Below are 27,664 nucleotides of genomic sequence, written 5' to 3' on the forward strand. Positions count from 1 at the left end.
CCTCAAAGCACACATGCATACAGAGCTAGAGGCTATTTTTAGTGTTCATACAGGAAGAAAACCAGAATGCATGGGTATGTGGGTGGCAACTCCCACGGTGCCCCGCGCACCCCTCCGCCTCGTCCTGCACAATAGCAGTGCCTGAATCCCCATGAATGAGCAGTCAGAACACGGGACACGCATCCTAAAGTGGGATCAATGCACAAAGCGTCGTCTTCTCTTCCAGACTGGCACCTACCAGAAGACCCCCACTGTCCTTAACACTCCCCAACCACCCATAATCTGATAGAGTCACTCCCCCCCCCAGTCGTGATGGCTAAAAAATGAGACCGACCTTTGACCTGAAGTCGTTCTCTCTCTGTGGACGCAGATGACAGCTCACAAATCAGGCGTGTCGTGCGCAGGAGATTCCACTTCACCAGAGCGTTCGGTCTCTGCGCCATGTTAATCTGGATTACCTGAATACAGCGTTCACACTTAATTCCCATGCACACACACATTCGTCAATGGTTCCCGGCTGAGAAAGGAACTTTTCTGAAAATGAAAGCTATTTAAGTACACGACGTTGTGAAAAATGATCGTAATGAATAGTAAAAAAAAAAAAAAAGTGTTAGGTAAAAACCTGTTAATTGGTTAAGGCCCGGGTATACTTAATTTTCCGTGTTCCGCTCCATCTCATGCACAGTCTAAACCCTAAGAGCTTTCAAAGTTTACTTCAACACCTTCTGTCTCAACATTCAACTTGCGCATGTGCTTTTGCATGATACCATCCGCACGGACACAAAGATCCTCCTGATGACGGAAATTACGCAGACCGTTGCGGAACAGCTAAAGAATACTTCTGGCTTTAGCGGAAAGTTCTGGAAAGTCTGGAAAGTTCTGTAAACTGTAAAGTCTAATGGGCTCTTTAATGCAATTTTACAGTAATACTTTTTGAAAGTGACAAGGAGAAGGCATCATATAATTTACAGTGAAAAACTGTGAATTTACATTCCCAGAATTCCCAATGACACCCTATGTTTGTTTGTTTTTTCACTGAAATAACTTTCTTCTAACTTATGTGCATTTGGGTTTAATGTCCTCTCACATCTTATGTTGTTAAATGTATGTATATTGCGATATTTTAGTGTCAAGTGTGTTATGGCAACACAAACAGCATAATCCACATAAAACATTTTTCTAGAATTTTTTTTTACCAAAACCATTTGCAGGAGACAAACAGTTTTACAACCACAAAGCAATTCATTTCCCTCACGAGCACAAAACTTTTGCGCTTATAAATAATAATAATTATAATAATAGTCTATAATAAGAATGCCTTATAAATCAATTTGAATTTAACTATAAATAAAACGTTGAGACAATACTACATTTCTGGCAACCACAGCTGCTGTTTTTTTTAAAACTAAGTTTAACAGATTTTTTCCGTGCACCACACACACACACACACACACAAAAAGTAATAAAAAACCAAAATTAAAGAATGTAACTCAGTTTGTCCCATAACAACTTGCTGAGTCGATATTTCTGCCAGCCCTGGATGAGTCAATGTTTTTTTATTTGTGTGTTAGACAGTAAAAACAAAGGTCTTTTATTGTTCTAGTCTATAAGGAGCAATAGTTTTGTCATTTCTAATGCTCGGTGCACACCGACGATGACACAAAACGTCTTTGGAGAAACAGGGGGAAATTTCCACTCCACGCTCACTAATAGTTGTTTACCTCTCGCTTTCTCCTGCTCTAATACATATCTGTCAGGTGGTGTGTGTACAGATGAGGAGGTTCTCGTCACCAGCCTATACGTGTGCCGTGTGGATGATTGTATAAAGTGCACCCACACACTCCTCTGCAGGTGGTCTGTTATGCCAGTAATGGGGAGTACACAAACCTGTTGTGTTCCCACTCTGTTATGGCAACATGGCTAGAAAACAAAAGGATTTTCATCACAGAAGCTCTCTCCGGCTCAGAGTTGCACACCTTTATATACTTGCGAGCAGCACACACACACCCTCCAAACCAGACACACAGGAGCCAGTCGCACCGTGTATAAAGAAACCCGTTCCATGCCATAGACCTGAATCCACAAATACACACATTAGCAAAGAAGCCAAAATCCTCTTGTGTGTGCAGTGTGTACATGCACAAACCAAGACGCCGCATGCTGTAGCATTTTGAGTAAAACATCTATTGTTTTGACGCTCAATCCCATCATTTCTGCTGTATTGCCTCATTTTAAGGAGCTTATTTTGAGACCAATGCTGAAAATGGACAGAATAAATTATAAACACAATGACTGCACTAATTTGCACACCCAAAAAAAAAAAAAAAAAAAAAACACATCATCATCATCATCATAAGTTTGACACAGATAGGGAAGACTAAACCATCTTAAACAGCCCAGAGAAAGTTTGAGGTGCTTTCAGTGTGAGCCCCCTGCTGTTCAACCAGGAACGGAATTACAGGTTGGTGTAAATTTAACTTGGACTAGATTTGTTGTCGGTGTTGTCATGTTTACATTTTACATTTGAGTGAGAAAGGAAGCTAACAGAGCAGTTCGGAAGAGTTTTTGCGCCGGAAACAAACATGTCAAAATGTAACCCACAGGCCTACTTTTCAAACTCGACTTAGCCTGTGTGTGTGTTATTATATTCCTTAAAAATGACAAAGAAAAGTGGACAAGCATATTTTTGTGTATATCAGACTGTCCTTATTTATAGAAAAAAAAAGTGTATTAAGAGTTTTATTTTATTCGCATTAGATCTCTACATGTCGCGTTTCTAAAATCCACAAACAAAACGCGACTTGATTCTTACATGCAAAGATCGTTGAATTACTCAATAAAATGTGTCGGAGTCACTTATTAAAATTTGATCAAAATTGATCAAAACTTTATATGATTTTGGTTTCTCACTGACGCGCTCGAACGCCGTAACAAAACAAAATAATAACTAGCCTATTTTGAAACAAGACAAAAACAACGAGAGAACCGGAGTTATTTTACCAACAAAGCCTACAAACTAAATAAAACATTTTTTTTTCTAGACGTTTTTGCAGCAAAACTATTACAGGAGAACAACCGTTTTACAACCACGAGGCTAGGCTACTTTCGCGCTTAGGCTATAAACAATAATAATAATAATAATAATAGGTTAATAAGAATGACGTAGGCAATAAATCAATTCGATTTCAACTATAAATAATAGGTCTACATCGATTAAATAAATGTTTTAGGATTTTATACATTATATAAAATCATATATTAAACTGAAAATGATAAAGGTCACTTTGTGTAGATATAGGATATCATTAGCCTATTCCAAAAACAGTAGGCCTATTTATAGGATAACATAACTTCCAAAGATAGCTTATTAAAATCGGTAACAATAAAAATATTAAATTAACTATGAAAAGTAGTAACTTTATTTATAATAATAATAATAATGACAATAATAATGAGGTCATCAATCATGACCATTCATAACCCCAAAAACCTCACGTTCCGATTCATTAAAATTAATTTACATGCCCTTAAACCGCATTATTTACACTCAGTCAAGCAGGAGAATTATGTATTTTCCAAAACGTGGACAACCATAGAGGCGATTACAGAATTTGTACGCCCCGTTTATGTGTGGAAGGCTAAACCACACAAGTGAAAGGAGACGTCTCGTTTGATTTAAATAGGCTATTTCTAATTCTATTGTAGGCCTAGGCTACTTATGCTTTTCAGCTACTTCGGGTGGTCGACAATAACGGACGAAAATTGATCAATATCTTAGTTATTCGCTGCCGCTTGCTTTTGGAAAAATCTGGTATGCAAAAATCTCTTATTTTCATGGTGTCGGAATATCACAAGTGTCATTTCCCAAGGGAAAGACGGCATCCATGTGGTGTTTCAGAGCTGCTGGTGTCCTCCAACATCAACACTGCTCTAGCCTCAACTGCGCCACCTGCTGTTCGTTCAGCTCTACAACAAACCCTTAGAGATCCGAGAACACATCATGAACAGACAAGCTCTTAGCTAACAAATCAACCACCGATCGATGAAATTAATTATCTCCAGAAGAACGAAGAGGACATTTTAAAATTGGACTTTTTATAATCCGCAACGTTGTTTGAGGCTCTGCCATAAACACACTCCAAAACATATGCTATTTTACCCTTCGGGTTCATTAGAGACTCATAAATATTTCAGCCCTCAGAAATCTGGAATGTCAATTCATCAGGAGTGACAGACCTCTCTTAGCTCTTCTTTTTTGATATTCCCTAATTATCACCCAGACACGATGTTGATTTATGGTTTCCGACAAATGTCACGCGTCCGGACCTTTTCGGCTGTTGATCGACGACGTTATAAATAAGTCTTTCTGAATTACAGTAGGCCTCTTATACTGTCTGTGTTTGATAACTCGTTTCCTCGCGATATCTTCACACCTTCACAGTAAATTACAGTCAGTTACGACGGCAAAACCTTTTCTCTTAAATCGTCGTAAATTAATGTATCTGCGGTTTACATATAGCCTATTATGACAGGCCTTGAAGCTGAGGAAACTTTTTAATGGTTTATTTTAAATTAGTCTAACTATTGCAGATTTATAAATCATGATCTTGACTTAATGGATAGTCTTAGACTAAAAAAAAAGTAAGATGCGGCGTTTATTTAAGATCTAGGAACTTGTCGAATCGAAATCTTTTATTTGTTTTTCATGGTTCAATTATTTATTATTATTAGGCTATACTGTGGCTTATTTTGAAGTAAATTTCAATAGAATTGTAAAATTGTAAATAAATATATATTTTTTTTTAAACAAAAACTTAACAGCACAAAAGCTAGGCTAAATGAAAGACAAACAAATGTAAAGTGTTTTAAGGTGACCTTCATCATCATCATCATCATCATCATCTTCTTTTGGTGAGTGACACCGAGCTGCGAAGTGCAGAATTACGTAATCATTTCACAAGCTTTAATTAAGACAGATTCACAGGCCTAACGTGAAGCCAAAACTTTATTTCGGAAGCCTAATTGCTTATCCGTCACAGCCACGTCTCGATTAGTGTTATCATATATAATTTTAAGTATTTACTCTCACTATTTAACACACATCCGATTGAAATATCAAGCATAACAGAAGCGCAAAAACGATATAAAAAACGATCAGTCTACTTTATAGTGGGAATTATCTTTAAACGTGTGTCTCATAAAACTAAAAGACTGGCTAATTATTGCCCAAACGGTGATAGAGAGTGCATAACGTTCAATTATTGTCAGACAAAGCACTTACAACACGGGATTTTTGTTGAAATGAGGCTAGAATTTACACTTGTCATATTCTCCATAACTACCGTACATGTTAATTTAAAACCTCTCGCAAATACAAACACCATTATTGCTTGTTTGACGTTGTTTCAAAGTCACGCGAGATAATAATACATTTTCCGAAATTACCCTGAATTTTATTTACATAAATGAGACTTGATTCAATGTCTGTATCTTTTGGTAACATCAATCTGTTAAAAGCCACAAAATGCATTTTAATTTTAATAGGCCTACATGTATTTTCTCAAAACAAGTAATTCGTGTGCTATATTGGAACAATCACGTTACTCAAATTACAATAAATAGTCTATAAATATTAAATGCATAAATGTGCATGTTAAAATATTTCTATATTTTTCATTTTTAATTAAAAATAAATTAGATTTCCATTGGGCTTAAAGTAAAAGACTGTAAAAAGGTCAAAAGGCATACGATTATTGAAAAAAAGAGTTGGCATTAAAAAAAAGTTGTTTAGCATAATCTATCATTATTATTATTTATCAAAATAATAAGCATTTGATCAGTTGTAGGCTACTGTAAAATATTATAGCCTATTTAAAAAAGAAAAAGAAAAAAAAAGTTCAAATCAAAGTAATTTTAGCTTGTAGCCACGCAGGGAGCTATTCTGTTGTCATGTGACAAGAAACCCATAAAAAAGAGAAAAGACCCCGTTAGATCATGACTATTTTCAGATCAAACAGGACAAAGCACAATACACATTTTAGAAAGAATTGTAGTAACTTAGAACACTTAGGCATACTTTGTAAGAAAAGGTATAGGCCTATAAAAGTTTTTAATTTATTTTTATTTTTTATGTTCAACATGAATATAAAGACTTCGACCCTTTAGGAAGAAAAAAAAACGGCATCACCGGAAATCAAAACTTCTGAACAGCTAACAAATAAATCTCGTGCATTTCCCACACTTATAACTATTTGCAACTATACATCAACGTAATTATTGTCAATAGCCTCTTTAATTTTTCTCTTGAAAAAAGAAAAGAAAAGGTAGAAGACAAATTCCCTAAACCTGCTGATTTGATAGCGTCCAAAAGAAACAGAAAGAGGGAACCGAAGGCCAGACGCTTGAAGTGAAGTCGTGATTTCCGTGAGAAGGAGGAGGGGGAGGAGGAGGGGGGCTCAAGAGGGGCGCTGAGAGACCGCGGATGAGGGGACTTGATGTCAGTGGTTTTTTCCCTCCTTACCGGGAAAGTGAACAACACCCGCGAGCGTCGAGCGACTGTTGAAAAAGTTTCTGCGTGTCTGGAGTCTGATGCGCGCGCGCGCTCTAAATGCGGGGGAAAAGAAGAGAATAAATCGATCAGCTTGAACGCGTTGCCGAGGTCGCGTTTCACCGAAGGAGCAAAGTGCTTTTGTTGTTTGGTAAGTGTGGTCCGTCATCCCTCTGTAGCTCGCCTTGAAATGGACATTAACAACTTAAAATCACTAAGCAGGTCGGACTGACTCAGCTATACTTTATGATTGGTGAGGTCTGTTTATTCAATATATGACGATATATAATCCTGTTAGTGAGAGAGATAATTCACGAGTAGTAATGTGTAGTTTGTTTCTTGACACAGGAAATCTTTGCTGATCCTTATGGCCTGCTGATTAGTGAAGCATGTGTCCCCAAATTATGTCTCAAACTCATAATTAATACACATTGTATTATAAATTATGAGAGGCTGCTTTTATTTATTTATTTTATATTTTGCCTTTTACATTTAGCAGTGAAAGGAAACTTAGGCTACCATAAAAGTCATATCTTCCCTATTTGTAAAAACATTTTGAAAATCACCTCAATTCATTCATGTTAAAAAAAAAAAAGTCATTTGATGTAATTTCTGTATTTTTGTGTCTCATAGACTGATTAAAATGCTATGATTCAAATATATGAAAATAATAAAGAGACATATTCAAATGATACGATAAGTGGAAGTTAAAATTAAAATGGGTTCATCAAAAAGTCAGAGTATTTGTATTGAATGTGTATGTCTACAGTCATTTACTTTGTGTTATACTCCAACTGTGATATTTTCCCCCTTTTTTATATAAAGTTTAAAGACAAGGTAATCAAACACGCCAACCATCTTTCTAAAACACATTTCTCTTTAATGTTTATATATAAACATCTCTGTAAGTCACAGTGTATGGCGCTTGTTCTTTCACAAGGTTCAATAATGCAGAAGTTAAACAGTCTTGCGATTTATAATGCTGACAATGAAAAACAAAGCTGAATTTCAGGGGTGTATCTTTCGACTCCAGGCAGGTATGGGCAAGTGATAGATCTTTTTCCTCCAACTTAACTTAACTTAACTGGTATTAGCAACATCAATGAACAGTAAAAAATTCTCTGAGCAAAGACTACAATCCCTCTGTATAAACCAAATGTTACTTAAAAGCCTTCTAAACATATTTCTGTTCCACAAAGAACTGAGTCGTCTTTGAGATCTGGGATTACTTTAGCCTTAATTTCTGGGACACTCTCAAGAGCCAGCTGAAAGCAGAATTGAATCAAAGATATACGGCCTGCGCCCTTTTGTGAAGCGTTTTGGAAACCGTCAGCCTTGTGACCACAGAGCGCAGACATTCAGACAGCCGTGGACATTCACTGCACAATGTGAATGTTGGCTTCTCTGAATGGCATTAGAGATGATAAGAGCTCGGCTCAATGACTGACAGTATTTTACTGGGTTAGCTTGATGCATGGTACCATGGAGAGCAACAATCTTCAACTGAGATCACATTTAAGGTATGGATGGCCCATTAGGGTGGACTCTCACTAATGTAAACACATATTCCAGACCTCAGGAACAGACAGTTTTGCGAATGTGTATCGTGCACAAGAGAGTGTTCACAGGACGATATATACAGTACATCCAAGTGTTTCAGCTTTTCGTAGTTAAACATTTCAGTTAACACACAAAGTAAAAAATGATATGATCAATAAGTTCTGACAACATATGCTTTTACATTGCTTTAACTCATCAAAAATAAGTTTAGCAATTTTCAACTTTTATAGTTACAAGATTCAACAAATTTTTTAAGTCAGTTTAATGTAAGTTGTTTAAGTTGAAATGACTTACATTTTTAAGTACAATCAACTTGGATGTTTAAAGCAGCAACTTTTGCAGTGTTTTATCATTTTATATATATATATATGCATACCTACACACACAAATTATTTATAATATCCATAATACATTCATAAAATATAATACAAGATATAAGATCTAAAATATATATATGGATTTTATATGTATATATATATATATATATATATATATATATATATATAATGATATTAATAAAATATAATATAAATATAAATTAAGATCTAAATAAATAGGCCTGAATAAGAGAAATAATGAATATATATATATATATATACACACACACACACACACACACACACACACACACACACACACACACACACACACACACACACACACACACGGAACAATATTGTTTATTAGCATCTTCTTTAGTTCTAAAATGTGGCACATTTGCATTTATACAAGTGTTTTTCCGGCTAGTTATTTTGACTGCAATTATTTGTTTATGTTTCTAAACTGTATGGTAATGTCGGTTTCAGTTTCAGACATTTGATCTCTACATTGCTTAATTTGATTTACATGAAGTTCAACTCAAACTTCAAAAAGGATATCAGCTACACCCCACAGCCAAAACAAAATAAAAAAAATTGTTCCACCTGCTTTCAGACAATAACTTCATGAGCTCACCTTCAGTCACCACTCTCAACAAATAAAAAACAAAAAGACGGCCAACAAAGAGAGGCTCTGTGGTCATATTAAATCAGATGATTCAGTTAGCCCCCCGCCATCTCCCCTTGAAACAGTGCGATTCCACCTGAGAGTGTGGTGATTTGGGTCTAATTACCCACCTATGATGAGAGGGGGGGTCAACATCTGTGCTAGTCTACCCTGAGCTATACAGCCACCGACATCTTGGCGCTTTATGGTTCCGCTCGCTTCTGTTTACGAGTATTTTTCATGAGTCTTTCACCCCAGCTGTGAACTTCTCATCTCACTTCGTCAAAGCTGATTTTCCTCTTTCACGCGTCGTATTTTTCACCTTGCTCTTCATCGAGCTGCTTGAGAGTCTCATATGTGCATTAGCTGTGATGAAGCCATTAGCAGAAGCTCACACTGTTTCCATGCAGACACAAAGTCATCACGGATGCCCGAGATAAATCGTGTAAACCCATTCATTGTTTTATAGACGTTTTCCCATATAATCTCATTAACACATCGAACACACAATTTGCCCCAATAAATGTCCATTTATTTGTGGATTTCAACTTTTGTGGTCACAATTTTGCTATCCGTAAACACATTACTTCCATTTCTCTTTGATTCCTCGGATCTGAGAGTCTCCTAAATCAGACGCGGTTTCCTAAAAAAAATTCTGAAAGAACAAATCACAGCAACATGTACATATACATAAAACATTTAAAAAGCAGTATTTAATATTCCACACATTTCTAACACAAAGACATTATTTGATGTTAAATAGCCAGGGGGTTCACTAACTTTTTTGCATCGCCTTTGTTATACAAAGTTAGAAAGTGGTTAGCGCGGTGGTTTAGCCAAACTGTCAGACTCTAAATGACATGCTATTATGAAGCTTCGAGAGCTAGGCTCACATTTGGGCGTTTCATCTTTATGACCATCTAGGGAGTAAGTGCTAGGAGAAAGACAGACAGATTAAGCTGTGCACTTTCCTTTCGGGTTCTGGGTGTGTTCTCCAAATGGACGGAAAGCATGTGTTGGTGTAAATGAGAGAGAGAAAGAGAGTGAGTCAGACAGACAGAGGAGAAGAAACGGCACAGCGTGATGAAATGTTTGTGTCTTGGCTTGGTAATTACGCCTTGCCGAGAAAAACTTTCCGCTGTTGTCCTTTCAGCGCCCAAAACGTTCCTGGCCAAATGAGTTTCCACACACTTGGTAATTTAAGGCTGATTTCAACTTTCTTTTCTTTTTTGTTTAAACTATGGAAAACCAAGCTCTCTTTTCACACACTGCTAATTTCCCTACGCCGTACTTTCCACAAAGGCCCTTTCAAAATCCAAAGAGGAATAAAACGTCCCCACACGTATAAATTAGACTGCAGATCCCAACCTTCTGCTGTTCCCAGAGTGTAAATACGTCCCCACAGCATAGCCGCCGTTGTGCCCCCTGATCCAAAATGAGGGATTTTGACGTAAACTGTTAAAAATAAACGTAAAGAAAAGATTTATTGTGATTCGACATGCTGTAATATTCCATTTTAGAACACAAATGTTAATGAAGTTTAACCTCTTTAGCTTCAAAAACATAAACAGTGCCTTTTTGAGGACGGAAAAGTTCATGACCACCATCCAGTACCACTGGAATTGTAATTCACTATTCTCACCCTTGCATACTCTGTAAAAAAAATTTTTTTTCGCTTCAACCGCCCATAAACACAAGAGAGGTCTACACTGCCAAGGTGAAAAGGCTGAATTATGACACTGGTCTACTTGATTATATGTCGCGAGAGCGATTGTCTTTTTACCTTCCATAATGACTTTACATCATCCAATTATACTATTATATCGTCTTCAAATATTGGTTGACCAAAGTGGAACGTAATCAGGACGACCAGACGAAGAGAGTATGAACAGTGGAGTCTAAATATATGCCTTCACTTATTAATTTCGGGATTATTTCTGATCAAACATGACACTAGCAACCATGTGATGTCTAAAGAATGGATACATATTTTTCGATATCCTTGACTCTTAAAAATAAAGGTTCCAAAAAGTGATTTGACCATTTTTTAGGACAAAACATCTCTAAAAGTCCCTTGAAGAAATTTAAATCTCCATGTGGAGATGTTTGTACAAGGGAAAAAAAATTCTAAAAACACCAACAAAGTGTTTGTAAAGAAGGTAAACTAATTATAAACTGAACGTTTCCCAACAAGTGTGTGTAAGTGTGTGTGTGTGTGTGTGTGTGTGTGTGTGTGTGTGTGTGTGTGTGTGTGTGTGTGTGTGTGTGTGTGTGTAAAACGAGAGAGAGGAAGGGAAAGAAAGGAAGAGGAATTTACGATCACATATTGAAGGAGAGAAGGGGGAAGGAGAGTTTGCATCTCGATGCTGTGTTGTTGTCTTTTCCCTTCAGCCATTTTGAATCCGTCTGCTAGTGGCTGTTTTCCCAGAGTTCAGGAGAGGTGTGAGTTTGTGTGTGTGTGTGTGAGAGAGAGAGAGAGAGAGAGAGAGAGAGAGTGAGTGTGTGAGAGAGAGAGAGAGAGAGAGAGAGAGAGAGAGGCCTCAGTGGGGAGCCAATTAGACGATCTCGAAAGACGTGTGACATTGTCCAGCAAAAGGAAGTACAGCTGCCTGACTTCTGACCTCAGACTGGGTCATTTTGCAACGAAAGCATTCCCTGCGGACAACGTCACCTTCAGCCACACTTATTCAAATATAAGCTATTATTAAGCATAATGTCTTATTGCAACAAATTTGTACTTATTAAATAGAGTGTTGTTTCTATTACATTGTGTAAAATAAGTAATTTAGGATAAATCCGATGCTATTGTCATGCAGTAAAGTGTACTAGAAGTATCAAAAAAGCTCCTCCAAATGCTCACTATTCAGCTGTACATTTAAGCATATTAAGTAAAATCAAAATCAAAAAGTTATCTTTAAAAGAGTAAATAAGAATTTAAAAAGCATTAAATGTAATTTTTACTACATTTAAAAATATATATATATATATATACTTTTTACATACTGTATACATTACAATGTTGTGAATCCAAAATTCACTCAGCATTTAAAACTATTTAGTTTGTAGAGTTTTATAGTTTCTGTATTTAGAGAAAACACTACAAATAGAATTTTATTTATCGCCAATTTATCAGTTTTTGGACATTACATTGAAAATAATTAGCCGTCAGAATTTAAACATCAATGCATCCATTTTGTTCAGTTAGCGACTTACAACGGAGCATACCTATCAAAGACTAGAATCATAAATAAAAAATAAATACAAATATGAATGATAATAAATTATATATAATATGATCATATAATATGATGTCATGTCACAACCAGTGTTCGTAACAAATCATAGTCTCTACAGTGTCAAATACAGTAATATAAATAAACCCCATCCTCTCAAACGATACGGAGGACGACTCTTGTGCCAGGTGAGCGATGTCTGTTCAGCAGCTGATCTCAGTGAGACTGCCTCTGGTCTTTCAGCCACTATTGATGTATTTTTACAATCGTTTCAAATGAAGAGGCGCACAGACGTCTGAGAGTAATTGCTGCAATAAATAACGTGGAGTAATTTGGGTAGAAATGCTCCATTTCAGTCCTTATCCTCCTTTCATGCATTCCCGATTCTTTCTTCCAACCACACATGGTGCGAGTGTGTGTGCGAGTCGGAGTGATTTAGTGTGTTTGTGTGTGCTTTTTTAATTCCTCCTGAATAGTTGATTCAGCTGAGGCGAGCTCAGCATCAGCTGGCTGCTCTGAGAGTGTGTGTGTGTGTGTGAGTGTGTGTGTAGGCTGATGGTGATTGTGATAGTGATTGTGTTTCTGGTTACTCGTGTGAATGGGAGGACCATAAATCTGTAGGCAGAGATTTAGGGAGCTCTCGGACCAGTGCCGAGCATAGTCAGAGGGGAGCTTTTTCTCTTACACACACACACACACACACACACACAGACACACACACTCTACCAACCGACACCCAATCCGCCAGGCCGTAAATTCTTTTCAGCGTCCCGATCAAACGCAGCAAGCTTGGCTAAACTCCAATTCTCTTTCTTTCACATTCCCCACCTCCCATTTCTTATGCCATGCTAAAATACAGTTTGAGCATGTGTATACAGTTTTTACTCCAATATGTTTACGAACACTGTAAATCAAAGGCCACCTGTCTGTTTATGCACTTACAGGACATTCAGCGTATTAAACCTTACATTTCATCACAAATGCACATCTTCTGTAACAAAAAAAGTCAGCAACTGTTGATGTACTGATTTAAATGCAAATTATGGACGTGTTTTTTGAATTTTAGGTCATTGGTTTTCAGATGAACTGATTTGTGGCCTTTTGGTGTTTCACAGAATTTCAGTTTAGCCGCTTCTCAACTTTTCTAAAGCAAAAGTTGTATACTCTAGAACCAAGATTTAACTAAATATTGGATGAATAATTGCTGTTAAAATGCCAAGTTTTTCAACTGTAAACTACTATTGTAATTGAAAACCAAGGCCGTCTGTATTCTCCCCTAGTCATCAGGAGTCTAACCTATATAATTATCGATCACGCTCGGAGAGGGAAGACCAAGTGACCTCTGCTTCAATCTGATTACTACATGGACACTTCATTTAAACTCAGAGTGTGGAATGATTTGGTTTTCTGTTTCCATTAGAAGAGACTAATGTCCTTTTTTGACATCCCACAATTCCTCATTGCTGCATCCTGGGGACACCCTTCCTAATTAATTAAATTTCCCCATTAAGATCTCTTACATACAGTATGGTCATTTTCAAAGGCACAAATTTAACTCCTTGTTACATAGAAAGTATATTAACTTGATTATTTTAGACTCCAAAAAAATGAGGTTTTGTACCTTTAATACAATTACTTACTACTGGAAATTGTCTCTACATCATAATGGATACATTAAAGTTATGATTTATGGCAAGTTATCACATAATTGTGATGTAGGTGTCTGTGGCAAAAATGTAAACTGTATTATTGCACATACTGTAAAAAAAAGAAAAAAAAGTTTCTGCCTTAAATTTAAGTACAATTAACTTGGATGTTTAAGTCATTTCAACTTAAATTACATTAAACTGACTTAAAAATAGTTGAATCTTGTATAACATACAAAAAGTTGTAATTGCTTAACATATTTTGATGTGTTAAAGCAATGTAAAAACATGTTGTCATTACTTAATCTTCTTTTTTTTTATAACTTAATATGCATAGTTACTGTATACTCACAGCAATACATACATAGTAAATCTCAGCTTGATTGCTTGTATCGTCATCAAGTGTAAACTAGTTTATTGGCCAGCTTTAATCTGCTAAATGCGACTTTAAGGCATACAGGTATGAAGAAATGAGAAACACTAACATTATCATTTTCTGTAAAGATGCTTTGAAACAATGGTTATTGTCAAAAGCCGTATATAAATAAATTTGACTTGTTTTTCTTTAAAAATATTTTTGAAAGAAATGACAGACTTTTACTTTTACATGTAATTGTTTTGTGTGATTTAACATTTTAAATTATTAAAGCATATTTTTTTATTATGACTAATAAGAATACATTAATTCAAATCAATAATAATTTGAACAAAACAAAAACATTTAGAAAAATAAATAAAAATAATAATTATAATAATAGGTTGATAACAGCAATCAGTAAAAAGACTAATTAAAATAAGTAATACATTTAATAATAACTAATAATAAATATTGAAAAATAATTTTTTTTTTTATTATTAATAATAATAATAAATTCTAATAAATAATACATTTAATAATAAGGAAAATAAATAATATGAAATCCTAAATTAATCAACAAATTCAAGTATTAATTAATTAATTATTTAAATGTATTATTCATTAAAATACTATTAAAATCAATAGCAGTTCTGATTCATTTTAGAAAATACTTCCACGTGTTTGCAAACATATTTGCATTGAACGTCTGCCCGATGCATACATTTATATGTCCAGAACTGATATTCCAGCTTTCCAGCACTAAAACTCTTTATTTTTCACTTTCGCTTTGTTTCTTTGCACAAATCCTTCTCCACGTTTTTATCTTCAAATCATCACCCATTTCTGAAGCACCGCCCTCTTCTCAACCGAAGCCCCCATATTTGTCCGATACTCCCTACAGTGTTTCCTCCGATAGCGTTTTGTGTGTATCTGTGCGCGTATGTGCGTGTGACAGCAGCCACCTCCATTAATGAGGAGAGATGAGCGTGGGGTGGAACTCTGGAGTCCACGGAGGCCCCATTCAGGCGGATCACATGTCCCAAACGAGCAACCTGGCGACGGGTCTCGGACTCACCCCCACTAGCGGCCTTCTGTTTCACCTCGCCAGCAGAGTTCATCCCGGGGTCACGGCCCTGCCTTGCACTTCCTGCGAGCGAGCGACCAGCTATCTAAAGGCATAGCTATAGCTGGTGGAAGACAGATAGAGAAAGACAGAAAGAGAGAGATAAGCGTACTAACCCTGGGGCTGGGTTTGAAATTAAAAAAGTGAAGGGAGAGTGAAAACAGGAGAGAAGGAATGGTATAAAGAGATAAGAAAGAGGCTCAGGGATCAAGGATGAAAAAGAAGGAAACCTTAAGTGGGAGTGAAAGATCTGATCTGTAAAAAAATGAGGGTACAAAGAGGCTAGTATGAAAGAGGGGGGGTTTCCACATCCTCTCCTTAAACTGTTAATCACGTCCCACGTACACACACTGTACATGCACACAGATGCACCATATTTTACAGTTTACGCTGCTGCACACACTCCTGAGCTTTTCTTTCAGAGTATGAAGAATGATTCTTCCGTCTAAGAAATGGAGCACCACCTGTGAACAAGCATTATCAGATAAGACAAATTATAAATACTAAGGTAGGAAAGGTCCTGGATTCCAATTGGTCAATACAACCGTGCAACACAACTCAATATAGTAACATAACTGTTCATTACCGCAGAGAAGTTTACATCTAGAATACATAATTCTTGCTATATCTCACAAACATTTGCATATTTCTCCAAGCAACACTGAAGAGAAAGTTACTGCAGGACCATAAATGTAAGGGAATATAATACCTAATTTACTGCAATATAATACTTAAGTGTAATATATACACATTAAATTATTTACAGAGTACTTCTTTTAAACTTAGGTTACTATTCTTGTCATTTCTTAAGAGTTGTCACACTGAATTCTGTTGCATTTTTATAAAATGACAATTTATTTCGCACCCCATGAAATTGATATGTTGGTTGATAGTGTACACAACATATTTTTTTAATTCTAATAGCTAAAATATTTAATTTTGCAACACAAAAATGAAGCCTTCATGAAGCTTGGCAAAATAACAAGTCACAGATAACAGACTGCAAGTAATATTTCGGTAAATATAATATAACTTTTCTTTTTATAATCTCTCATAAGCAACATCACAAAAGGGCTCATTTCCAGAGACAAACATCCAGTGAAACTCGTTTTCCAGCCTCAATATTAGGTCTACAGACTTTGTAGAAAACCCTTACAAAAATAAGCGTGGAAACCTCAGCTTCTGTCCAAACATCATAGTTCCTTCAGTTATTGCTACTCCTGTAAAATCATAATAATATGTTATGTATATTGCATGTCCTTGAAGTAGGTTAAAAAGCTTTCTGAATCATTGTTTGTTTAATTTCCTTTTTTGGGATGGCAATAGTATATGGCTAATAGCATTTTGGAGAAAAAAAAACGGTTAAAATTCTTCATATTACTGTAAAATCTTAATAAATTAAAAACCAGATGTCTTAAAAAAAAGATTTCTAAATCTGAGCTTAAAATAAATGAAAATAAAAGTATTTGTTAATCTTTGATAATGAACATTTCTACATTTACTAATACATTTTTTAAAACCAAAAGTAATTGTTAACATAGTTATTGCACTATGAATTAACATGCAAAATGAACAACTATATTTTTATTAGCTAACATTAACAAAGATTAATAAAAGTTATAAAAAATATTGCTCTGTTAATGCATTAAGACCTTTTTGTAAAGTAAATTATACACTACTAAATATATACTATTTATATAATAAATATTCAAAATAAAATGATAAACATTCAAATCTAAAACGTAAAATCTTCTAACATTTAAAATGATTAAGATTACATTAAAGAGTGTTGTTGAATTGTGTTTTAAATTGGAAATTATAATTAAGGAAAATTTGTTTTTTAAAATGAACATTAAGAGAGCATTAGATATCAACAAAGTTATTCCAATCTATTGAAAAAGTAGGGGAAATGAACATGCATTAAATATCCAATATCGAAATTTTACCAATTAAAAATAAAAAGTAATATTGTCCATTAACCGATAAAGTACTAATGTATTGTCCATCCATTAGATTAAATTTTTTTTTACTATCAATCAACTTTGAAATTTTGACAAAAACTAGTTGCTATGGAAACTGGTAAACCTACAAAGCCCCTTAAAGGGACATGGTGATGGAAAAAACAATGAGATGGGAGGGGAATAAAAATTATTTCAATGCTTTGGTGTTGTCTTGCAAATGTTTTGCATTCACCTGAAAAACTTTGGTTCGCTCGCAAAACCTCTGCGTTCCCCAGAGAAACTTTGCGTTGGCTAGCAAAGATCTCAAAGGTTTGCAAGTGAACGCAAATGCATTGGCATATTCATTTTTCAACAACAAAAATGACAATTCACTACATCACAAAACCACAAAACATTCAGTTGACTTTTAAGAGAAGGGGGCGAGTTATGCACACGTCCTTGAGCACCCGCATTAGCCCACGCTATGCTAATGCAGTCATCCCTCACAGATCCTCCTGTGCAGCTCGCATACCTCCGTCTTCCCCATCCAAACATGACTACCTCCCCACTGCTTCTCTCTCTCACACACACACTTCCTTCAGCTGAATTTAAATTGGGTGGAACAGCTGAATTTGTAACAGCGGCGACAGTAATGCTAATGGCGGGTAATAATGGCCGCCTCGGACACGTCAGCATTAGTGAGGGCGCAAGCTGAAATATAGCCAGCGACGAAGATCTAAATCTGCTTAGCATTGATTTTGCTGTTTTGATGAAAATGCACACTGGACCTGGAGGGCTCTCTTAAATCAATTGCGCTCCTCAGAGTGGGACCCCGCGGCAATTTGACGGACAGGCGGCGCACTGAGTCTCCAGACGGTCTAATCGCGGCCGGGAGCGCTTAACGACGCCAGCGGTGTTCATGTTACACGCAGATATTGTGTATGTATTGAACGCCACGCGTTTACCTGGTCTAAGTGATGAGTGTGAGAAGGTAGAGAGAGTTGGGACTCTACGTTTTGGTTTGGGGGAAGCGAAACCGGCAGGAAGAAGGGCCGACTGAGAGGTTGTCTGCGAGTGAAAGAGAGTGCCCACAATTATCTGACCATGGGAGTTGTACAATTATGAGTGAAATATGGTAATTGCCCGCCCCGAAAGCGATTTACAGTGATTTATTTTTATGGAAAGCATTTTTTTTTTTTTTTGGTTTAAAATGATTCAGACATTTGAGCGCCCATATGCCGTGAGTGCTAAGGCTTTATTTGTACCCCGGTACGAGAGACGATAGGGAAACAGACTCGTGACCTTGCAGTTACCCTTCCATTTCGGCGACCTCCGGGTGACCCCCGCGGGAGGATAGATGAGCTTCCGTGAAAAAAAGGGAGTGAGAGGAACGTCAGAAAGAGGAGCGTGTAACGCCGCAGAGACGCCATTGTCTCCATACCTCCCCTCTCACCCACTTTATCTCACTCCACACACACTTACACACACTTTTACAGTTTATACCTGCAGACATTTAACCAGCTCATTAATTTTAACTAGAGTTGTAAAGGGCAGATTTTTAGTGTCTAGTGTTACAAAAAGACATACGCTGCCTACTGTCTAAATATTGTATCAAATGGCTGTGCAGACACACTAGGGAATTATACAGCCCAGCTAAAAGTACAAGATGTAGAGGTCTGTTTCTCACACACACACACACACACACACACACACACACACACACACACACACACACACACACACACACACACACACACACACACACACACACACACACACACACACACACACACACACACACACTGTATTTAGTGTCACAGTATCTTTGTGTAGGAGAAAAACTTCTGAATGTTAAGGTTTGTTGCTCGTGTAGTAGCAATAGTTTGTCTACGAACTAAAAAAAAAACTAAAAAAAAAACATTCACAGAGGAACAATGATGCAGCCTTTTGTATGAAAACACTTAGTTTTATCCAAGTATTTAATGAAAGAAAAATCACAAATGATTTCTTAATTGTTTCTCGTAAATAGTATTGAGATTTAATGGAGAGCAAATGGAAAATGGAAATGTCACATCTTCTCTAAAGTTTCAGTAGAGATCTCAATGTCTGAAACTGTGCTCAGATATGCTAATAGACCCAGGTCTACAATAAAAAAAAAATAAAAAAATGAATTACTTTTACTGTCATATTGATTTTCTCTATATACACTCTTGATATAACTGTCTTGTCTTTTCTAATTTTTCCTACATAAATATATAAATACATATTTTTCTTATTGAGGGAAATATAATAATAATAATAATAATAATATATAAATATATTTAAACAAATAAATCATTAAAAAAAAGACAAAATTGAAAGTCCAACTTAATTTGTGCCACATACAAATGTTTTCTTTATTGGAAGCACATTTTCAAAATCACCAAATAACTTTGTAATGTTTAAAATAAACTAAATGTTTACTGGTTTAATGTTTAAATGTATACTTTTTAAATAAAACTTGACAATTGGATGTTGACATTTTGAAGACACCATTATCCGCTCCTGTGCTGATAAACAGTGCTATTTTTAAAGTCGTCTGACTCTGTGGTTGTGGCTAACCGTGATGTTAAATCACTTCACGTCCCCTGACTAGCTTCTGATTGACTTGAAGCTCAATTAGAGACGATGCCGTTAGTCCCCTGAGTGGGTTTATGTAAATCAGAGCCTCAGATGCTGACAGCACACTATGTGTGTGTGTGGGTTGAGTAGGTGTGCAAATCAAGTGGTGTGCCAGCAGGAGTGGTCTAATTAATCAGGGATTGTATGTGCATGTGTGAAACTCACTGACAACTCAGTACTGTATGTATGTGTGCAAGAGCAGGCAAGGCTTTTTTTTTATAATATGAACATCCTAATTATCTTTGTCCTCGACTTCTGTATGCCTGAGTGTGCATGTGTATGTGGGTTTGTTTCCACAGCACACTGGACAAGTTGCTTTAATTGCAGATGTGTCTGCTCTGTGACTGCTCCTGTTGTTAATGCAGAACATTAATTAACTAAATGTTTTAAATTGCAGCTCAACAAGTGAGTCAGATGATGAGGATTTTTAACCATTTATTATAACATTTGTACAGAAAATACAGAAACGTGCTGCAAATACTCAACGCAACCAAATACAGAAACGTGCTGCAAATACTCACAACGCAACCAAATACAGAAACGTGCTGCAAATACTCAACGCAACCAAATACAGAAACGTGCTGCAAATACTCACAACGCAACCAAATACAGAAACGTGCTGCAAATACTCAACGCAACCAAATACAGAAACGCGCTGCAAATACTCAACGCAACCAAATACAGAAACGTGCTGCAAATACTCACAACGCAACCAAATACAGAAACGTGCTGCAAATACTCACAACGCAACCAAATACAGAAACGTGCTGCAAATACTCAACGCAACCAAATACAGGAACGCACAATACTCACAATGCAAACAAATATAGAAATGCACTACAAATAAAAAATAAAAATAGCGGGACAGCGCAGAGAAGTTTCTGTGCTCCTGAATGTTTGTGTGTGAGCATGCAGGCACAGGTTTCTGTGTTCGAGAGATGTATGTGTATGTGCGCTTCGATGAAAACAGCGTATTAATATAGAATGGTGATAAAACTGACTTGAAACTACCTGTGCATTAAACGGTTTTATTGCAATCCTTCCAGCCAATCAGAATAGAGTATTCAGACAGACCATGGTATAAGTTAAAATAAACAGAAAAAAACCTCACCTTTCAATTCATCGACAACACCACTGACGAGTAGACATTGAAAAATAAGTGGTCCCAGCCAGGTTTGTCACTTGTGTGGTCCCCTTGAAACATTTCCTTAATGGTCTGTGCATGTATTTGCAGAGTGTTTCTGTATTTTGTTGAGTTGCGAGAATGTGCAGCATGTTTCTTTATTTGGTTGCGTTGTATTGTGGCGAGTTTCTGTATTTGGTTGCGTTGTATTTGTGGCGAGTTTCTGTATTTGGTTGCTTTGTGAGTGCAAGTTCGTCACTTGTGGGGTCCCCTTGAAACATTTTCATTGTGGTTCGAGTGTGTATTTGCAGAGTGTTTCTGTATTTAGTTGAGTTGTATTTGCGGCGATTTTCTGTATTTGTTTGCGTTGTGTTTGCGGCACGTTTCTGTATTTGGTTGAGTTGTGAGTATTTGCAAAATGTGCTTCTGTATTTGGTTGCGCTGTGAGTATTTGCAGCGCGTTTCTGTATTTGGTTATGTTGTATTTGCAGCGTGTTTCTGTATTTGGTTGCGTTGTATTTGCGGCGAGTTTCTTTATTTGGTTGCGTTGTATTTGTGGCGAGTTTCTGTATTTAGTCGAGTTGTATTTGCAGCCTGTTTCTGTATTTGGTTGCGTTGTATTTGCGGCGAGTTTCTTTATTTGGTTGCGTTGTATTTGCGGCGAGTTTCTGTATTTAGTCGAGTTGTATTAGCAGCGTGTTTCTGTATTTGGTTGCGTTGTATTTGCGGCGAGTTTCTTTATTTGGTTGCGTTGTATTTGTGGCGAGTTTCTGTATTTAGTTGCGTTGTGAGTATTTGCAGCATGTTTCTGTATTTGGTTGCTTTGTGAGTGCAAGTTCGTCACTTGTGGGGTCCCCTTGAAACATTTCCATTGTGGTCTGAGTGTGTATTTGCCGAGTGTTTCTGTATTTAGTTGAGTTGTATTTGCGACGAGTTTCTGTATTTGGTTGAGTTGTATTTTCGGCGAGTTTCTGTATTTGTTTGCGTTGTGTTTGCGGCACGTTTCTGTATTTGGTTGAGTTGTGAGTATTTGCAAAATGTGCTTCTGTATTTGGTTGCGCTGTGAGTATTTGCGGCGCGTTTCTGTATTTAGTTGAGTTGTATTTGCGGAATGTTTCTGTATTTGGTTGAGTTGTATTTGCGGCGAGTTTCTGTATTTAGTCGAGTTGTATTTGCAGCGTGTTTCTGTATTTGGTTGCGTTGTGAGTATTTGCGGCATGTTTTTTTATTTGATTGCGTTGCGAGTATTTACAGCATGTGTTGTCAAACTGATGATTGCATTTTTTCTTCAGTTGGAGTGCGGTGCACAGTTTTTATGCGTAGCCCATGAGGACAACTCAACAGACAGATGTTTCATTACATTATTTGGTGGTACACTGTCTTTTATTGCATCACATGCAATTCAGACAACAAACTCACGTTCATAACTATGATTTCTTTTGCCATGGTGCTGAAGATTCAGCAGTGATAGCTTAGAAACACATAAAATTGGTGTCCACACTTTATTCAACATATCCACAAAACTCATTACTTGATATTGACTAGGATTCATCAAATAAACACAATTGCTTTTCTCTGACCTCCAACCAGTTGTTCAATTTATGAAGGCCTTCTGTTATTATGAGCAAAATACACAACACTGAATCCAAATTAAGCAACAAGATTAGTGGCAAACAGGTGAAAGTTTTAAGACCATTTTCTCTATTATTATAGTATCAATCTAGCAAGGTTATGATGATTGTATTATTTGTTGCAAAGTCATTTTAACACTCCGTATCAAATATTTAGGACACAACATCCTAAATGTTTACGGTAAACATGAGGGTCATCATGATTTTGCCAAACAAGACACGTTCCTGGACCAACATATTTTGTTGATCCTGGAACAACATTCCTGATCCTGAAATTGATGTCCTATCCCTATCCCTAAAATTAACTCTACCCATAAGTTATCCCTAAAATCAGAATGAAATGATTAACACATCGATGCTGAAGCACGTAGGGCCTAACCCTGGTTGTAAGCTTAAAATTGACAAATTTTAAACTTTTCCCTTAAATCTGATTGGTTGATTGGAATTTTGTTCCAGGATCAACAAAGATGTTTATCTAGGAACATGCTGTACTTGGTGAAATCGCATTCACAGAACATGAGGCTAAGAACATGCTAATTTGTTTGAATCATTTGAAAACCAGGTAGAGGTTCAGTTACCGCCCTCTACTGATGGTGGCCTAAATTGATGCAAAGATAGAGTGTTCCATGATTCTGATGTTATAGACGCGATGAGTCAGAGAAACAAGTGTCCAGCCATCTTTAAAAAAAAATGTACTTCCATTTTTTGCGGTTGCTCTGGATATGTCTGTCATATCTGTTGAAGAGTAATTAGCTAGTGAAGTGGATTTACTTGAGAGTTTTAGAGTTTACTTTTAGAGTTAACGAAAGTTATCATGAGCATCATAATGTTTGAAGTGGATGTCATAAATGTCAGTAGACCCGGGGAAAAAAGGCGGTTCATTCATAAATCCTTAGGATCTTACCTTCATGCTATGGAAATATAAACCTGAAGACAGAAAATGAGTGCAGTGCTAAAAAGGGTCTGGGCTACATAAGGTCAAAGACTATTGTATTGTTCTGAATGGGAAAAACGGCAACGCTCAATATGGCTGAATAAGTCCCGCTTTCTACATAAGAGCCAATTCGTTTAAAAACAAAATTTATGAGACAGTTGTTGTCAGATTTCATTGGTGATTTCAAATATGAAATTTAATTGTAATCTTGGCGAACAGTTTTGGAGAATTTGATGTTTCCCCATTCAAAGAGATAAGAGCTGTACTTGCATGACCGAGAGGCGTTTCAAAGATGGCTGCAGAGTGAAAAGACTTGTCTTAAAGGGACTTTGATAAGGTAAGGTCTATAAAACTCAATGTTGGTGCATCGAGAACATGGATACATTTTAATGTCAGCTTGAAATGGAAGTTGCGATAGTCTTTTTTCTCTATTGTGACTATATCTGAGTGAAACAGCTTCTCGAACAAGAAAAAATTTAGGGCGGGACTTGATTTTGTCTATAAGGAATTGATTGGATGGTTGTGGTTTGCTATTGCTGTGATGTCATGTGAGTGACAGGTTGTCCCGCCCTCACGTCAGTAAACACATCAACAGAGAAGAGAAAAGATGAGCTGCAAGAGGGAGAGGAAGTTATTTTGATTCAAGTTTACGAGGGCACATGAATTTTAAACAAATAATGATGTGCAGAGATAAATCATTTAAAATAAACACTGCAATATTCCATAAAAAAAAAAAGAATTGTGAATTTTTATTTCATGTTGACTTTAAAACACGATTTGCCTAGTAGTTGAATGTAAACTATATTTCTTTCTTTACAGAGTTATAAATAGATAACATAAAAAGGCTTTATTAAATTGTGTAGTGTTGCCATATTTAGAAGAGACTTTGGTAACACTTTACAATAAGGTTACATTAGTTAACATGAACTAATAATGAACTGCACTTCTACAGCATTTTTTTATATTTGTTAATGTTCATTTCAACATTTACTAATACATTTTTTAAATCAAAAGTTGTATTTAATAACATTAGTTAATGCGCTGTGAACTAACATGAACAAACAATGAACAGCTTACTAACATTAAAAAAGAATACTAAATAATACTGTAAAAAACGTATTCCTCATTGTTAATGTTATCAAATGAAACCTTATTATAAAGTGTTACAGAGACTTTAAATATTAAATTAAATATCTAGCAGCATTTTACAGTATGCCTTGAAAAGCACGTTCACATGAATCTCCGTATCGGACACTATGCGAGTGTCTAATGTTTTCAACTCAAACCATTTTTCAGCAGCATTACGACCCCTGGAACTAGTCTAAACAAATAGCCATATTACAGTGAAAATTGAAACCCCTGCAGAGCACACACACACCTGACACCTCGACACAAACCCACCTCACCAGTTAACACAGATAACCGGGCTGATTCCCCTGTTTTTTAATGCACTCTCTGAGACTGAAGTGCCTCCTGGCCTGCCAATTAAAAACCCAATAACAGCCTATTAAATAATACATGGGCATTATTTAGTGGCACAATTAAACAATGCACAATGGTATAAATCCAGATGGGCAAAGCTGCCGACACCACCAACCTTTCATTTAGATAGTGGAGCTGGAGCTCAGGGTCCTAAAGCTGCCCTCACAGCTGAATGCCAATGGTGACCCGACATATGCCCGTTTAAAACACTGTAAAACTGCGGCCCTTTTTAATGGGGTGTTCCGGGGCCCGAATGATAAATGGAGAGAGAGATGATTAATCTTTTTTTTCTCCTCGCTTTTATTTTACAGGGGCCAATAAAGGTGTCTGTCATAAATTGTTTGGAGATCCTGCGCTCTTGGATGCTCTGCAATAATGAAGCACCAGAGTACAAGTCGAATAAATCTCACCCACACGCACACAAACAAACCCCCAAAGTCCTGCCGTGATGTAACAGCGGCGAGATATGAGCCAGCATATTTACACATTAATTTAGCGGCTGAATGAACCTGTAGACTGACAACAGATTTACACAGTAACAGAGTTTATCATCAAACGGCCCAGTTCTGCTGCTGTGCGTCATTGTGTAGACACGAAAACTATTTTTCAAATACTAACACATATTCTGGCTATGGACTCGATGAAGACTTCTGGCCTCAACCACACACACACACACACACACACACACACACACACACACACACACACACACACACACACACACACACACACACACACACACACACACACACACACACACACACACACACACACACACACACACACACACCCTCATGAAGCACTCGTGAAGCATCTTACTCTGTAATCAAGAGTGTTTGTATGTACAACAAAATTGCTAATAGCTATCAAATCTGGCATGTAAAGGTAATATGCAGTGATGCGCTTTGAAAAAATATAAAAACAACTATTTATTTTCATGTTCATTTATACTGTGAAAAATAAAAATATTATAAATGTGTAAAATACTATATGGAAGATGTTTTTTTTTCTACTCACCATTAAAAGTACTACATGTATAAACCATAAGAAAAACAAAACTAGGACTCTTAATAGAAGGGGGAAAAAAGTGATTGATTAGGATGATTTCCACTCACTATTCAGAATGAAACGGTAAATTTTAACTTATTTGTGATGTATATATTAACCTTTATTTCAATTGTAATTATTGTTATTATACTGCATCAAGTAAAACTAAATGAAAATTAATAAAAATAAATGTAAAAATCATACAAATTTCAACTATTGTGTTAAATATATTAATAATTATCATCAAACAAATTTGAGAGTATTTTTACTTTTATTAATTTTACATTTTTATTTAATTTATACATTTCAAAATATATAATTTTAGACTTTGGTTTGTCCTGTGATAAACAGGTCAAGATGAACTGTAATCAGATTAATGTGAAACAAAAGAGTTTGAAAATGTATATTAAATAGATCAAGTCACAATCACAAAACTTTAAAGCCAATTTTATCAGTTGTTTCGGTGTTGCCTTCACTTTGCCTTTTGTAGTGCAGTGTAATAAATAACCCAGTTCAAGGGTTTACATGCAAATCAATAAATCAGTAATGCAAGAAAACTAAGTTTGCATGAGAAATGATTGGGTTTTTCTCAGTGAATGATGTAATGAACAGCTGTGGTTGATATGATCAGTCTTTGGGACTATAGATAATCACATATAAAAAGTTATACTGTAGATGCCATTTCTCCAGCCAAAACACACTCTCTCTGCTCCAGTCAAAATGAGGGGGTGGAGGGCGAGAGGTCAGCTGGGGTCACAGGTGAAAGCGTGGAGGTCAAAGGTCTGACAGGTCACACTGGTCTGTATCTACTAGCATGTGTCTCCTTCCAAAAGCCACATCAATACATGGACACATTCTGCAAGTCTTTCGTTTTCTGAAATGAACTCTCTGGCCATCTCTGAATTCTCTAATCATCATCATGGTTGTCGTGTTATCCTCATCCGCATTTTGTTTCTCTGTTTTGTGTTTTTCCAGAAGCCTATTGGACGGAGGTTAACTGGATGTCCTGTTCCCATTGGATCATCAAGAACTTACTTCCTGTATGACCATTTGAGACGCATCACGACGAGAGCCCATTGATTGCTATCATTTCCCATTGTTGTTGTTGCTTCCGTACTATGATTTCACAGTTTCTGTACTAGTGTTTTGAGCCTTACATGTTAACCTCAACTATAATCTTGATATAAATGTTGTATTTTGTACATAATGCACACTTCTTTTCTCCAAGTAGGAAATACAACAGCATTTTCTTTAAATCAGGTATATAGACCAGAAATGGTACAAGCTGGATTTAAAATGGCACATGAGCGTCATACTGTAAAAAGTGTTTAAGCAGACTTTGTGGTCACATCTAAAATAAAAAGCATTATTCAGGACAAATAAATAAATAAACAA

The 27,664-nt window shown here is 36.3% G+C and overlaps 2 long non-coding RNA genes across 3 annotated transcripts in view; one reads left to right on the forward strand and one right to left on the reverse strand.

Annotated features, from left to right (window-relative positions):
- LOC309495859 overlaps nt 1–27,664 on the reverse strand; it is a 173,026-nt gene that overhangs the window by 97,807 nt on the left and 47,555 nt on the right. The window lies entirely within an intron of this gene.
- LOC309495857 lies at nt 2,474–27,664 on the forward strand. Its single transcript, XR_014204851.1, has 2 exons — nt 2,474–6,698; nt 27,245–27,664. It is a non-coding gene; the product is annotated as an uncharacterized lncRNA (long non-coding RNA).

This window comes from Leuciscus leuciscus (assembly GCF_965113295.1).
Source record: "Leuciscus leuciscus genome assembly, chromosome: 1".
NCBI classification, from domain to species: domain Eukaryota; kingdom Metazoa; phylum Chordata; class Actinopteri; order Cypriniformes; family Leuciscidae; genus Leuciscus; species Leuciscus leuciscus.